General features: G+C 51.3%; 1 long non-coding RNA gene across 1 annotated transcript; it reads left to right on the forward strand.

The window, feature by feature from the left end:
- The first annotated feature begins 4,586 nt into the window (after positions 1–4,586).
- LOC136792228 (uncharacterized) lies at positions 4,587–5,543 on the forward strand. The gene is made up of 2 exons (XR_010835696.1): positions 4,587–4,706; positions 5,313–5,543. It is a non-coding gene; the product is annotated as an uncharacterized lncRNA (long non-coding RNA).
- Positions 5,544–15,667: the final 10,124 nt, after the last annotated feature.

The following is a 15,667-nucleotide window of genomic DNA, read 5'->3' on the forward strand; positions in this document are numbered from 1 at the left end:
TTAAGAACAGTAAGAATGCCTAACATCTACTGAGTGATTACCAAGTCACAGGCGTTGCTCCTGTCATAGGAGCATAAACTCATTTAAGCCTCACAACTAACTCGTGAGGTCCCACTATTTTATATCCTCATTTTACAGTTGGAAAAAAAATGAGACCTTTAACATATGGGATTGGACTTCCCTGGTGGTGCAGTGGTTATTCCTCCCCCTGCCATTGCAGGCGACAAGGGTTCGATCCCTGGTCCGGGAAGTGCCCACATGCCGCGGACCAACTAAGCCCGTGTGCCGCAACTACTGAGCCCATGTGCCACAACTACGGAAGCCCACACGCCTAGAGCCCGTGCTCTGCAACAAGAGAAGCCACCGCAATGAGAAGCCCGTGCACTGCAACAAAGACCCAATGCAACCAAAAACAAAACAAAACAAACAAACAAACAAAAACATATGGGTTCATACTCCACAGGCCCTCCTGAAACCTTCTTGGATTCAGCTGTGTTTTAGAGCTCATTCCTGGTTGGTCTATGCAGATATAGTTCATCCATTTTCACTGTGGTTGTAACGTTCCAAGGTAGGGCCAAGATTTTTTTTTTTTCAGTTACCTCCTATTAAAGTATCCCTAGTGTTATAGTGACTTGACATTTTAAAGCTCTATTCCATTATATATTAAACTTCTAATTTACTTTGAAAAATAAAAAGTCCAAGTTAATGGGGAGGGGGTGTGGGCCCTTTATTGTAACCTCAGGTATCCTAGAATGGATTAGGGAGAAGCAGCGAGAGAGGCCTGGCATAGCCTTTCCCCAGCCTGAGAAAACTTCCTGTGTTGCAAATCTGACCTTTCTCTAGGGTTTAAAATTGTTCAAAGGTTTGGGGCTTCCCTGGTGGTGCAGTGGTTGAGAGTCCGTCTGCTGATGCAGGGGACACAGGTTCGTGCCCCGGTCTGGGAAGATCCCACATGCCGGGCAGAGGCTGGGCCCGTGAGCCATGGCCGCTGAGCCTGCGCGTCTGGAGTCTGTGCTCCGCAATGGGAGAATTGTTCAAAGGTTTGAAAGACTATCTCACTCAGTCCCCCCTTTTTACAAGGGAGACCAAGGCTGGAATTGTTATCGGGTCCCAGGGCTATCCTGGTGAGCCCATGGTGGGGTAGTCAGGTTAGAACTTGGACAAAGCCGGGACTTCCCTGGTGTTTCAGTGGTAGGACGCCATGCTTCCACTGCAGGGGGCACAGGTTCGACCCCTAGTCAGGGAACTAACATCCCGCACACCACATGGTGCGGCCAGAAAAAAAAAGAAATTGGACAAAGTTGTTGCCTCTCCCTGTTGCCCTCAGTGGACCCCGCATCCATTGCCTGCAGTGTAATATGTATGATGCCCTCTGGGCTCCAGCCCTGCCCAGCCCTCCAGCTTCTCATCTCTCTGCCCTTCACCCCATGCCTCCCCGAGCTCACCTTTGTCCTTCTGAGCATTTCAGGAACACCTGAGCTCCCCATATCTTTACACTCAGCATGACCGGGTTTTGACAATGGCTGGTGTTGCGTGCACTTCCTGCTGGACCACCAGCTCCAGGAGGCAGGAGTGGGCTCTACTCTTTGGAGTCCCCAGCTATAAGCACAGCCTCCAGCTAAGACATACTTGTTGAGCAAATGGATGCTTGTAGTAGGAGAATACGGGAGAAATTATCACAGGGGTCAAGGTGAAAATTAAAGTAGGTCTGTGCTGGGTCCATGGGGTGCGGGGCTGAGAAACAAGCCCAGATGGGAGAGGAATTGCAGAGCTAGAATTTATTTTTTTATTTTATTTTTTATTTTTTGGCCACGCTTGCGGGATCTGAGTTCCCCAACCAAGGATTGAACCTCGGCCCACGTCAGTGAAAGCAACAAGTCTTAACCACTGGGCTGCCACGGAATTCCCTAGATGTTTTTTTTTTTGTTTTTTTTTTTTGCGGTACGCGGGCCTCTCACTGTTGTGGCCTCTTCCGTTGCGGAGCACAGGCTCCGGACGCGCAGGCGCAGCGGCCATGGCTCACGGGCCCAGCCGCTCCGCGGCATGTGGGATCTTCCCGGGCCAGGGCACGAACCCATGTCCTCTGCATCGGCAGGCGGACTCTCAACCACTGTGCTACCAGGGAAGCCCTAGATGTTTGTTTTTAATGGTGAGAAAACACATTATGGCCAGCTCACATCCTATTCATCCCAAAGGGGTAAGTCACAGCAGATTAGTTGGAGCCACTGACGGTTTTTGAGTAGAAATGCAATTATTCCACAATGGGCGCTGTCCTGCATGTTTTATATTTTGGAAGTTGCCTCAGTCTGACACAATATAATAGGGCCCCTCACCCCCCGGGCCCACCTCTGTGGCTTGCCGCACTCACTGCCCTGGAACCCTAACAGGTGCAGCCACTTTGGTGCTGCCTGAGCTTCTCAGGCGAGGCATGTGCTGCTATGGCTGATATCCTGCCTGCAAAATCCCAGTTGCAGTGACAGGGCTGTTACTGTGGTAACAAGGTCACTTCTGCAGTTTCCCTCAGATTCCGCTTCTCAACCGCACTGAGAGGGAAGGAAGACCAGCTTATCACCAGGTAGCCCACGGCCCCTGCAAGCCAGTGAGCCAAGAAAGGCCCACTGTTTATCCTAAATCCAAACCATAGTGGAGACAGACAACCTATGATCAAATCCCAGCCCTGACACTTCCTGAAACTTTGCATCCTCACAAGTTGCTAAACTTCTCTGTGCTTCACTTTTCCCGACTGTACAGTGGGAATGTGAGGATTAAATGAAATTTTACATAGAAAGCCTTTCGCAAATCCCTGGCAGGTGGTAAATGTTAGCTAATTTAAAATCCCATCCCTCCCGTCCTCTGCAGAAAAGTCTGACAGGAAGCCCAGAGGTGTCCTCACGCAGCGCAGCCGAGGTACGGGACAGTTTTCTGGGGTCATCAGCAACAGGGTGGCCTGAGGCGAGGGAGGGATGGGATTTGCTTGGCCTTCAGCAGTGCCCTGTGGCAAGGCCTGGGCCTTCCTGGGTTCATAGCTCCCAACCTCCACCTGCCCTTGATCTTCTCTGTTGGGTGGAGTGTAACCAGGTTAAGGTTATTTGCTCGAGGTGTGTCTGGGAAACTCAGTGGAGACCACGGGGACAGGCTGGCCTCTTGTGCAGCCCCTTCATTCACCTATTGTGTCATTCATTCGACTCACTCAACACACACTGTGTTGGACGTTAGGGAGTCTGTGCGAAATGACAGTCCTGCCCTCTAGGAGCTCACAATCCTTGCAGAGGAACCAGAAGAGCAAACAGGTGACTTCGATCTGGCAGCCTCCGGACCACTGGGCTCTTCCTGGAGAGGCAGGTGTGGATGGTGGGACCCCAGAGGGAAGGCCCAGCTGAGGCAAGGCAGGGAAGTGAGAAGTGTTCCGTTTTGCTGCATCGTAAAGCCTGCAGCGGGGTGGCTGGAGAACAGGCTAAAACTATGGAGCCTGGGCTGGCCAGAGCCTCCTGAGCCATCCCCAAAAGTGTGGATTTATTCAGAGGGCAAAGAGCCCACTCCCTGGGGTTTTGAGGTCAGAATTTGCTTTTGCCAGAAGATGTAGGGTAGGGATGGATTAAAAAGGGAGTGCTGGCAGTCAGAGGGGTATCATCTGGATGATGATCTGGGGACAAATGGTGAGACCTGGATGGAGTTGAGGGACATTTAGGGGTAGAATCAGTAGGACTTGGACCCTGGCTGAACTGATGGTCCTGCAAGCTTCCAGAATGACCGCCCAGGTGCCTGCGCTGGGAATATCGGGCCTCTCTGACACTGGAGTTGTGCAAGCCTGGCCGAGGAGGCCGAGCATCCCATTGCCTCCGGAGTCCATCCAGCGCCAGCGTCCAGCTTGGGCTTGGCTGCACTGCCCAAGTGACCTGTCTATGCCGCCTCTTATAGGAGAGCATGAACTTAGCACCTGGCGTAGAACCTGGAACAGCACAGACACTCAGTAAACGGTAGGTGGGATTATTAATTAGTTACGTCTTGTGGGGTGCGTGCAGGGGGGGACAAAAGAAGACTTCTTCCATTCACTCAATATTCACCTACCGAACAGCCTGGGGGACAGGCCCTGGATAAAACCAAGTAAGCCACAGTGTTGGTACCGACTGAGGGAAGGCATAAGGCACTAAGCACTGCAGGACTGAGAAAAGTTGGGGAGGAAAGGGGGGCCCTTTGGAGCTCTTTATAATGCAGAGGTGGCAACAGAAAAGGATCTTTCAGCCTACTGAAGGGTCAGGGTCTGGCTTCTCACAGTCTACATCGAGTAATCTCACCATCATTTAGAAGCACCAACCGTATTCAGGTCACGTGCCTTTCTAAAACCAGTTCAGGGAGCAGATACTCCAAGTTAATGGCACTACCTGGAAACGCTGGGCCGGGGCACACGGAAGGGCCCAGGGCAGGCAGGCTGGCTTCCGGAGGCTTCCAGGGCCCACTTCCTGGCCAGAGGGAAAGAGTCTCTTCTATTGGCTCCTCCAGGCCCAGCCTCCTGCCTTCGTCGGCAGCCTCCGCCCAGCACAGACGCGGGGCCAGAAGCCTCAGAATATTTAATGGGAGGACGGAGCGAAAACCTGTGTAACTGGGTTTGTCCCTCGTGGAAGCGTATTATGGCACCTTTGCTAGATTTGTGCGCGCATCTCCTTCAGGAGCAAGGAGGCCGAGGGGCGATTTGCCCAGCACCGCAGGTACCCCGCACAAATGCCATTCCCATTATACAGACCGGGAAGCCGAGGCACAGAGAGGCGGCTTGCTGACATCACACAGATCCTGTGTGCAAGCGCCGCCTGCCCCTTGGGCAGCGTCCTGTCTACTCCGTCCTCGTGCCTTCGACCCCCGGGCCCCGAATAATGGGGGCGGACCGTCCAGCACCCGGCCTCCTGCTCTGCGGGGTCTCCTCGCCGCAGCCGCGCCGGCCCCCGGCCCCTGCCTTCCCGCCGCGGCCCCGCCACGCACGGCACAGCCCCGCCGCCTCGCTGTGCGGCCCGGGCCCGCGCACAGCTGCCTCGGGGCGGGGGAGGGGGTAGGAGAGGGACCGGCCAGGTTCGGGGACCGCGCCACTTCCGCAGGCGCCGCGGGCGGGGGCCACATCTGCTTTTAAACGACCGAGTCTCTCCGGCCTCCGAGGGCCCGGGGCGGAGGTGGGTGCGGGTCTGAAAAGGGAACTCGGACCGGAAAGCAAGCCGGGGGCGGTTTCGTTCGCCCAGATCCGGACACAAAGGCGACGGCGGGCGGCTCGGCGCGGGCAGGGGGCCCAGAGTACCCACCCCCGCCCCGCCCCGCCCCGCCCCCAGGGTCGTCCCGCGCCTCCGGCGCCCCGGGGCACTTCCGCCGAAGAGGGAGACGCCGGCTGCCGCGGCCGCCTCGGACGGTCCGGCCACACCCCGACACCTGGACCCGGGCGGAGCGGGCCGCGCCCTCCCTCCAGCCCCGGCGCTGGGTGGGCCGCCGCGCCCTCGGGCTCCGCTCTTTCCAACCTTTGTTCTGGCTTCGACTCGAGATCCCCTCGGCCCGTCCACCCTCACCCCAGGGCTCTGTCCGGAGGTCGACCCTTCACCTTCGCTGACTCCCATCGCCATCCCGCCCTCTCAGTCCTCATCCGGCCCCCCGGGCGGCGCGGCGCGTGCCCGCGGTGGGGGCGGGGGAGGCAGGTGCCCGGGGTCCCCGAGGCTGCACGTGCGGGGCCTCTGCCTGGAAGGAGCCGCGTCCTCGCTCCGGCTGCCGCCAAGGTGTCCTGGCCGCCGGCCTGGAGCAGGCACCGAGGCGGGGGGCGGGCGCTGCAGACGTGAGCCCGCCGGAGAGCGCTGGGCCCCTGCCCTGGTGGAGCTCGGGAAGGATCAGTGCCGCGCTAATAGCAGTTAATAACAGTCAGCCCTCACTAAATGGTGGAGATCACAGCCACTAGGTCTGACCTGAAGAGCCCGGTAAGACTTCCTGTCCATAAAGTTACAGAGAAGTCGATCATCTTTGCTTTTATCATAAACGAAAGTCATGATGGTAAAATGAGCCCCCAGATGCGCATCACTCAAATACAATGATCAACTCATGACCGTCTGGTTTTGTCTGTCCCTCACTCCACCCACTGCCCCTGCCTGTCGTTGTGAAACAAATCCTTGACATCAGGCCAGATTTCAGTTATGCCCCCTGAAACACTTACAGGCTTCTGAGGGAAAGCCCATTGTTTGTTTAGAAATTGAGTAGATTAAAACGTTAAGGAGTGGAGATGAACATAAAGATAAAGGAGATTAAACAGTGGAAGGAGTAGAAAGACTGAAATGATGGGTGAAAGCCCTGGCAATGCTTTCTGGGATATCAGGTTGCCCAGGTGAGAGCTTGAGCAGAGAGGAACCGGGGAGCTGGGGAGAAGAAGTGTGATTCCGGGCACTAATTGAAAATAGAAGTGACCAGATTTGCTGATGGATTTAGACAGGGGTCTTGAAGGAGAGAGGCTTCAAGTATGGGAAACTGGATGAATGGCAGTGCTTTTAAATGTGCTGAGGAAGACTGGGGAAGGAGCAGCTATGGGGGAAACCAAAATCGGGTTTGGCCACGTTATACCTGAGCTGCCATTGAGATATCCACGTGGAGATACCACAAAGGAAGGTGTTGAAAGAGAATTCTTAGAAATGAGAGCGGGGCTAGAGATTTAAATCCGGAAGTTGAGAACTGTAGGGTATTCAGAATCGCGGGACTGGAATTGGTATAGATAGTGGCCATTGAAGTTGGAGGGAAACCAGGAGAGTGGCCTCAGAAGTCCAGGGAAGAAAGTGTTCCAAGCAAGAGGGAGGGATCAAAAGTGTAAAATGCCACAGGTCAAGGAAGAGGAGGACAATAGAAAAGTGACCATTGGGTTTAGCAACAGGGACACCCTTGGTGACCTCGGCAGGAATAATTTCAAAAGGAGCGACAGAGCTGAAAACCAAACCAGAGAGAATTGAGAGAACAGGAGTGAAGGAGTGATTAATCTTTGAAGAAATTTCGATGTGAAGAGAAACTAGAGAAATGAGGCCAAAGAGAGCATAAGGTCAAGATACATTAAAACAAAATGAAACAACCGTTTAATATAGAAAATTTAAGGCTTACAAGAAAGTAGAATGTAATGAACTCATACCCATCATCCAGCATCAGTGATTATCAACATACAATTTTGTTTCATCTATACCTGCCTGGTTATTTTATTTTATTTTATTTATTTATTTTTTTTTTTTTTATTTTTTTTTTTGCGGTATGCGGGCCTCTCACTGTTGTGGCCTCTCCCGTTGCGGAGCACAGGCTCCGGACGCGCAGGCCTAGCGGCCATGGCTCACGGGCTTAGTTGCTCCGCGGCATGTGGGATCTTCCCGGACCAGGGCACGAACCCGTGTCTCCTGCATCGGCAGGCGGACTCTCAACCACTGCGCCACCAGGGAAGCCCTGCCTGGTTATTTTAAAGCAAATCTTACAATTCATTCTATTTCAATCATAAGTAGACTTCAATATGTATCTCTTAACAGGTAAGGATTCAATCTTTAATAGTTAAGGACTTTGTTTTTTAACATAACCACAACATAATTATCATACCTAAAAAAGTAATAATAGGGCTTCCCTGGTGGCGCAGTGGTTGAGAGTCCGCCTGCTGATGTAGGGGACACGGGTTCGTGCCCTGGTCCGGGAAGATCCCACATGCCGCGGAGCAGCTGGGCCCGTGAGCCATGGCCGCTGAGCCTGCGCGTCTGGGGCCGGTGCTCCGCAACGGGAGAGGCCACAACAGTGAGAGGCCCGCGTACCGCAAAAAAAAAAAAAAAAAAGGTAATAATAATTCTGTAATATCATCTAATATCCAGTCACCAGTGTTCATATTTTCCTAATTATCCCATAAATGATTTTCTAATAATTGGGTTGTTACAGTCAGGGTCCAAATAGGTCCACATATTGCACTTGATTGATATGTCTGTTAAGCCTCTTTTAATCTATAACATTTCCTCTCCCTCCTTGAAAAATTTTTTAAGAAACCAGATCATTTGTCTTTTAGAATTTCCCACATTCTGAGTTTTGCTGATGGCATCCTTATAATGGATGTGAACTTCCCAATGCATCACATAAAGCCAGGTTGTCTCCCTTTGTGACTGGTCTGGTGTTTTCAGCTTGATCCTTCCATTATAAAGTTCCCCATCACCTGTCACCCCATCAGCATTACAACCCCAATCATGAGTGTTCTTGAAAAACAATGGTGAAGAGAAATCCTCCTAAGGGGCAAAACTTGGAGCAGAGTATTTAATTGTCCACATGGTCTAGACTTGGAGACGACCTGAATTTAGCCTTATGGGCCGTGGCTAACAGAGACTTGAAGGAACAGGACTGGAAGATGAGTAACAGGGAATCTGGGGAAGAGGTGTGGGGATGGAACGCTCAGAACCGGCACAGTGTGGACATATTTGTATCTGCCTTTTTTTTTTTTTCTTTAATTTCTTGGCCGTGCTGCGTGGCATGCGGGATCTTAGTTCCCTGACCAAGGTTTGAGCCTACACCCCCTGCAGTGGAAGCGCGGAGTCTTAACCAATGGACCGCCAGGGAAGTCCCCCATATTTGTGTCTTATGTGAATGCTCTTCAGGGGACATCTACTGTGGATGTCAATAATCAAGGGGACAAAATGACACGTTCTGCAGCTGTCAGCCTCTTTCCCTGGACACCCTGTTTCAAGTGGGTCCATGTGACAGGGATGGAGAATATGTACGGCTAATAGGGCCATCCCCTCGACAAGCTGATCTGGCTCCTGTCATTCCTGAGTGTTTAACCTTCCAACAGCTGAGACCAGCACTGACCTACCACCCTGCATGCCATCATCCCCAGGGGGACCAGCCAGCCACCTGCCTGTAGGCTGGTTATACTGGACCCCTTTCATTATGGAGGGGGCAGCAGTTTTCCTTACTAGAATAAATATGCATTCTGCATAGGATTTGCCTTTCCTGTCAGCAATGCTTCTCCCAGCGTCACCATCCATAGTCTTTTGGAATTCCTTCTGCACTTTCATGGTATTTCACGCAGCAGTGTATCCAATCAAGGGAATGGCTTTTATATATATATATATATTTATTTATTTATTATTTATTTTTATGGCTGCATTGGGTCTTTGTTGCTGCCGCACGGGGCTTTCTCTAGTTGCGGCCAGCGGGGGCTGCTCTTCATTGTGGAGCGCCAGCTTCTCACTGCGGTGGCTTCTCTTGTTGTGGAGCACAGGCTGTAGGCGTGGGCTTCAGTAGTTGTGGCACGCGGGCTCAGTAGTTGTGGCTCACAGGCTCCAGAGCGCAGGCTCAGTAGTTGTGGCGCACAGGCTTAGTTGCTCCGCGGCATGTGGGATCTTACCGGACCAGGGTTCGAACCCGTGTCCCCTGCATTGGCAGGTGGATTCTTAACCTCTGTGCCACCAGGGAAACCTGGGAATGGCTTCTTAGCAAAAGAATTGTTGCTGTGAGCGTGCGTGTGTAGAACTCAGTAATATTACTATGTACCCCGTCACCTAGAAGCAGCTGGCCTGAAAGAATGGTGGAATGAGCTACTGAAGGTTCTGTTCTGATGCCAGTCGAGAAGAACACCCTGAAAGGATGGGAGTCTGTCTTACACGTGCTTTCTTACACATGTGGTCAATACGTAGTGCTGTTTGAAGGTCTGGAACAGGAGCAGCTCCTCTCACTGTTACACCTACTTTCAATTCCTGCTCCCACACATTTAAGCTTGATGGGAGGTCTTAGTTCCCAAAGGAGGAATTTTTCCTAATATTAGGGGACATGGCTGTGGTTCCATTCAGTTGGACTCTGGACATTTGGCCCTTCCCAACTGGTAAAGAAAGAGGTTATCTACTGGCTAGGATGATTCACCCTAATTAACAAAGCAAATTGTTACTTACAAAGGGGGCTGCAAAACTGTGTCTGGAACCCAGAGGATCCTATGTAACACCTCTTATTCCATGTCGAGTAGCAAGAGTTAATGGGAAATTAAAGCAACCCAACAAATCAGGTCCACTGAGAATTAAAACCCTTTAGACATGAAGTTGCTTTTTGTTTTAATTGCTTTTAGACCTGAAGTTTTAAGGCACTCTACCAGGTAGAGAACCCTAACTTGATGAAGTCCTGGCTGAGGGCAAAAGAAACAGAGTGGGTAGTGAAAGAAGGAATTAATAACTGTTAACCTTGTGAGCAGTTACAGACCACATACAGGGGACTCTAGCAGCTCTACACTCCAGCTGTGCCTTTCAGAGATCATTCTAACATCCTATCAGACGAGCAGCTTCAAGATGATGTGGTATATCGTAGGATCAGTGTCCAGTTGACCAAGATTCTTTAGGACTATATGATGATAGGAAGCAGAAGAGTTAACTTAGCCCTGAGGTAAGACTGTGAGCGTGGCTGTCTGTCCATCACAGGTGAATGCAGTCTGCTTTGAGCCTCCTTCTTGCCCATTGAATAGAATGCACTTGCCAGACCAATAGCTGCATACCAAGTGCTAGAGGCTGTGTTGCTGCTCTATTACACTAAAGATGCTACATCTGACACAGCAGCTGTGACTAGGGCTACCATTTGGTTATAATAATCCACTGTCATCTACCATGATCCATTTGGCTTTTACAAGGGCTAGACCAGTGAATTAAACAGGATACTAATCTCTACCATTCCACCTAGGATGCAGGAGTGCTTCTGATATATGATGTTGGCCAAGGAAAGAACTCCAACGGTTTCAGGGACTTCTTGACTTTTCCAAACATAAGGGTCCTTACTCTCTAAGTCAAGGAATAAATGTGTGGGTTCTGCTGGCTAATAAATATATCCATTCTGATTACTCACTCAGAGATTTGGGAAATGACCAGAGGAACATGACTCCAGGTATCACCAGCTTCCATATACCCCCATTCTAACAAGGGAGCCATGATGGTATCGGGGTCTCCTTGTATCAGTGTCAGCTCAGACCCATATCTAAGAGCCCTCAGAAGATCTTGGCATTCCTCTGTTCTGTATTGTGCCGTTACTCTGGTAAATGATTAAAAGTCCTTTTGCAGAAGCTATAGAAGTATATAAGTATATACTACTTGTTGTGGCATTGCAGGGTCCTTTCTTGAGGGGCCTTGGCCTCGCCTTCATTTGATTGGTTCTGGGCATAAAAACCAGCTAATGTCTGCTAAATAGGTGAGAGATTTAGACTTTTCCAATTTAATGCCTGACCTCAGCCATCTGCCAAAGCCATCAATCACCTCAAGATCTCTGCGTTAAAGGCCACCTGACTGCCATCCCCATTTTGTTCCCCATTACAGTCCTTGTGCGTGTCTTGCCCCTGTTGATTAAGGGTTACCACTCGGCCCCTGCTATTTCAGAATCCTGTCATGCATATTGGCACTAGGGAGCCCGGGTACACAGCTGCATCTTTTATGTAAACCCTGGCCCACACAGAATGGCTACCATTGAGTTTCTCAACGATGTTGACCTCTCACTGGTGCGTTCCGTACTACTTTAGTGAAGACAGTGTCTTCCAGAGATCATGGTCAGGTTCACTGGTTTAACGTAATCCATCCTAACATGCTTACCTCTCTCAGCTTTTGACCTTTTCCTCACACCGCTAAAGCAAGGCCAGCATTGCCATCTAATTTTCTGTAGGACATCAATGCTTCCAGGCTTGAAGGGGGCCATTCCAAAGGGTACCAGAACTAGCTCCAGAAGTCCTTGCCAGAATATTCAATCCTGAATCGTGAGAGGGTTCGCCTCACATCAATAAACTCTCCCCGTTCCAGCCTTATGATTCCAGGCACCACCCTCCCTGGCCCATCACTAGCAGGACCCATTCCCAGGAGTGTTCTCCTTGTTCCTGCTGGAAAATATTAGCCAGGTTCTGAAGCTCTTTGGGTAAAACTTGACCCTAGTTTTTGTTCTAGAATCCTTAAGGGCAGGAAAGGGGAGATCTCAAGGAGGACAAGTATCAATGTGTAAGACATCTGCCTCCCATGAGGCCTTCGCATGGTCTCCAGGTAATGGGAAGCTGCTTTCCCCAGTGAAGGGGAGGGGCCAGTCCTGCTGTCCAGGGTGGTTTTGGTGAATCTGGGTGCTTTCGGTTCTCAGCTGCATCTGCCCAAATGTCACATCCAGGCCTCAGAGCCCCACTCCTTCCCTTTCCAGTCCCTAGCAGAGGAGACTTGCTGGGGCTTGTGAGTTCAGCCTCCTTTGTAACTCATAAATAAAACCTGGGACCTGATTTTCAGCCCTGTCTTTCCTCTGGCCGCAGGAGATTAGGGTCTCTTTAGATGTCACTGTGGAGACTTTCTGGCTTTCACATGATGCTCTGAGTTGATAGTGGACAGACTTGAGCCTATTGTTTTCTTCCTTCTGGGCGGCAGTTAAAACAGCCAACCAGGGCTTCCCTGGTGGCGCAGTGGTTGAGAGTCCGCCTGCCGATGCAGGGGACGCGGGTTCGTGCCCCGGTCCGGGAAGGTCCCACATGCCGCGGAGCGGCTGGGCCCGTGAGCCATGGCCGCTGAGCCTGCGCGTCCGGAGCCTGTGCTCCACGATGGAGAGGCCACAACAATGAGAGGCCCGCGTACCGCAAAAAAAAAAAAAAAAAAAAAACAGCCAACTAGCCCCACAGACCTTTTTTTTGGCCGCTCCACACAGCTTGTGGGATCTTAGTTCCCTGACCAGGGATTGAACCTGAGCCCTCGGCAGTGAGAGCTTAGAGTCCAACCACTGGACCACCACGGGAGTCCCCCCCAGAATCCTTATAATAATCCATTTCCCTTGTGTGTTTCAAGTGATGGCGCCGCTGCGGATACCAAGGCAGCGTCTTCCACCCGTACCGCATCCCCAGCTACCGAGGGCGAGGGTCTTAGTCATTGCGCCGGCGCAGCACGTTCGGGGTCATCGCCAGCCCGCTCAACATCAGTAACAGGGTCCCCATTGCCATCTGACTGGCAAGTGATCCAATTCCAGAATCGCATTCGGAGAGCTTACTTCCTGGAGCCACTTCCGGTAACGTCTTGTTTTAGATTCCATCAAATGCAGATTTAGCAGGGAGAAGTTAATGGAGGAAATTGCTTCAACAGATATTGAAGGACTGAAAAGGTGAGGGTGGAACACAGGTAACACTGAGTAGTAACTGCAGGAAACAGCTACCTCTCCCGGGCCTGGGAGGACAAGGGCAAGGGCTGGGACTGTAGAATCTGCACACCTGGAGGAGGGGCCCATGGAGCCTCCTTGAGAGCAGGTAGCTTATTTGGACAATGATTCCACAAAACCCCGGTAAGAGTAAGTGGGAAAGTAAGATGGGGAAGGTAAGGAAGCTGGAGTGCAGGGGGTGTAGCTGATACACGGGGTGCATTAACAGTGGTTCCCACTGTGGGCAGCTGGGGCCCCATCGCAGGCTCCCTCTGGGCGGAGTGCCGAGAAGTCCTCAGGACTGTCCTGCGTTAGGATTAGGGAAGCGTGGTGTTTATCCACCGACTTCCACCTCCCGTACTTTAAGGGCTGCCCTGGAAGTGTTAACGTCCTGGCACTTCCTGGCACTTCCGTACTTCCCGCATTCTCACTGAGCACGTTCCTGTAGCCCTGAGAAAGTCCTTCAGGTAGAGTCTTGGGCGCTTTTGCACCAGGAAACCTAGGGGTGCGTAGGAACAACGGGCGCTTTGAGGAAATGGGGGTGGAGTGCAGTGCCGTCGTGATGGCTTCGTGGGAGTCCAAGCTCCATGGGCCCGTCCTCCAGGTGTGCAGATTCTACAGTCCCAGCCCTGCCCTTGTCCTCCCAGGCCCAGGGGAGGTAGCTGCTTCCTGCAGTTACTATCTCAGTGTTACCTGTGTTCCAGCCTCACCTTTTCAGTCCTTCAATATCTGTTGAAGCAATTTCCTCCATTAATTTCTCCCTGCTAAAACAGCTGGTTTGGTCTCTCTTTTCCTACCTGGAAATGAATAAAGGAATTAATGAATGGAGAAAACAGACCAGCATGAGTAAGAAGAACAGAACGAGGGCAGGAGTACACAATGAGGGTGGGGAGGTAGGCAGGACCAGCTCTGGAAGGGCCTGTGGGCCATGTAACAACCTTGAGGGGAACAAGTACAGTAAGTCCCCTACATACGAACCTTCAAGTGGCGAACTTTCAAAGATGCGAACGTGCGTGCTAGCCCCTGTGTGCCAGCTGTTGTACTGTACTACTGTACTTTTCAAGGTACTGTGTTGTAAGATTAAAAATGTTTTTAGGGCTTCCCTGGTGGCGCAGTGGTTGAGAGTCTGCCTGCCAATGCAGGGGACATGGGTTCGAGCCCTGGTCCAGGAAGATCCCACATGACGTGGAGCAACTAAGCCCGTGCGCCACAACTACTGAGCCTGTGCTCTAGAGCCCGTGAGTCACAACTACTGAGCCCGTGAGCTACAACTACTGAGCGCACGTGCCACAACCACTGAGCCCATGTGCCACAACTAATGAAGCCCACATGCCTAGAGCCTGTACTCCATAACAAGAGAAGCCACTGCAATGAGAAGCCCGCACACCTCAACAACAAAGAGTAGCCCCTGCTCGCTGCAACTAGAGAAAGCCCGCACAGCAACGAATACCCAACGCAACCATTAATTAATTAATTTTTTAAAAAAGTATTTGGGAAGCAGCAAGGCAGCATCTTGGTTGTGCCTGGTATGTGGATGGTTCCTGTCTTCCCTTCCAGCCTCTGTTTCATCTTCAACTTTATTCTGCAAACATTCGCCTGACCAGGGCAGTCCAGGCCCTGTGCTCAGAGGGGGCCATGCATGGATACAAGTCTACCTTCTGTCTCAAAAGAACTCTGATCTTGTTGTCTGAGCGTTGGGACTGGCTTGAACCTTTGTGGATATAGATTTTAGGAATCTTGGTACATCCTCTGCTCTATTGATATTGAACTTTTCTATGGTCTCAGACCTGCCATGCAATTCCACACCTCGGAGCCTTTGCCTGTGATGTTCCTTTGCCCGGGCACGTTCTCCTGTTCCGTCTTCCTGTCCTAACAAACTCCTGCCCTCTCTCGAGACCTAACTGAACTACTCCCTCTTCTTTCTCTGACTTTCCTATACAGGACTGTGGCTTCCTCCTTGGAATAAAAATATGCATTAACACGTCTATTATGGCCTGTATTACAAATCTTCTTTTTAAATCTGTTTTTCTCCAGAGTCTGACCTCCTTTGGGGCCTCATTCATCCCCATATCTTCATTCATTAGTGCGACGAATCTTTTTTGAGTCCCTGCTCATCCCAGGCGTGGGAGCAGCTCAGTCAATGTCTGCTAAAGGGATGAATGAATTGGTGAGCAGTTGCTACCCCATGGATGCTGTGTTGCTAGGTGACAAACTCTAGTGATGATTAGAGAGGAGGGGGGTGATGCTGTTGTGTGAGATGAGAGTCTACACATCTTCCCTCAGGATCAGGGAAACTTCGTGGGTGGAATTTCCACACTTCAGCACTGCCAGCGTGGCAGGGGTGTGGCTGGGCTTCCAACAGCAATCTTCACTGTGCATGCAGAGAGGAAGGACAGGGGGAGGGAGTTGTGTTAGAATCTTTCCAGTATATAAGAGGCTATCTTTCTCGCATCCTTCAAGTTGAGACTCACTGAATGAAAAGCTTTCCAAATCAGAGTAATGAGGAAACTGAGGGGAGTGGATTCAATGCAAGAGTCTA

Source organism: Kogia breviceps, chromosome 12 (genome assembly GCF_026419965.1).
Source record: "Kogia breviceps isolate mKogBre1 chromosome 12, mKogBre1 haplotype 1, whole genome shotgun sequence".
Taxonomy (NCBI): domain Eukaryota; kingdom Metazoa; phylum Chordata; class Mammalia; order Artiodactyla; family Physeteridae; genus Kogia; species Kogia breviceps.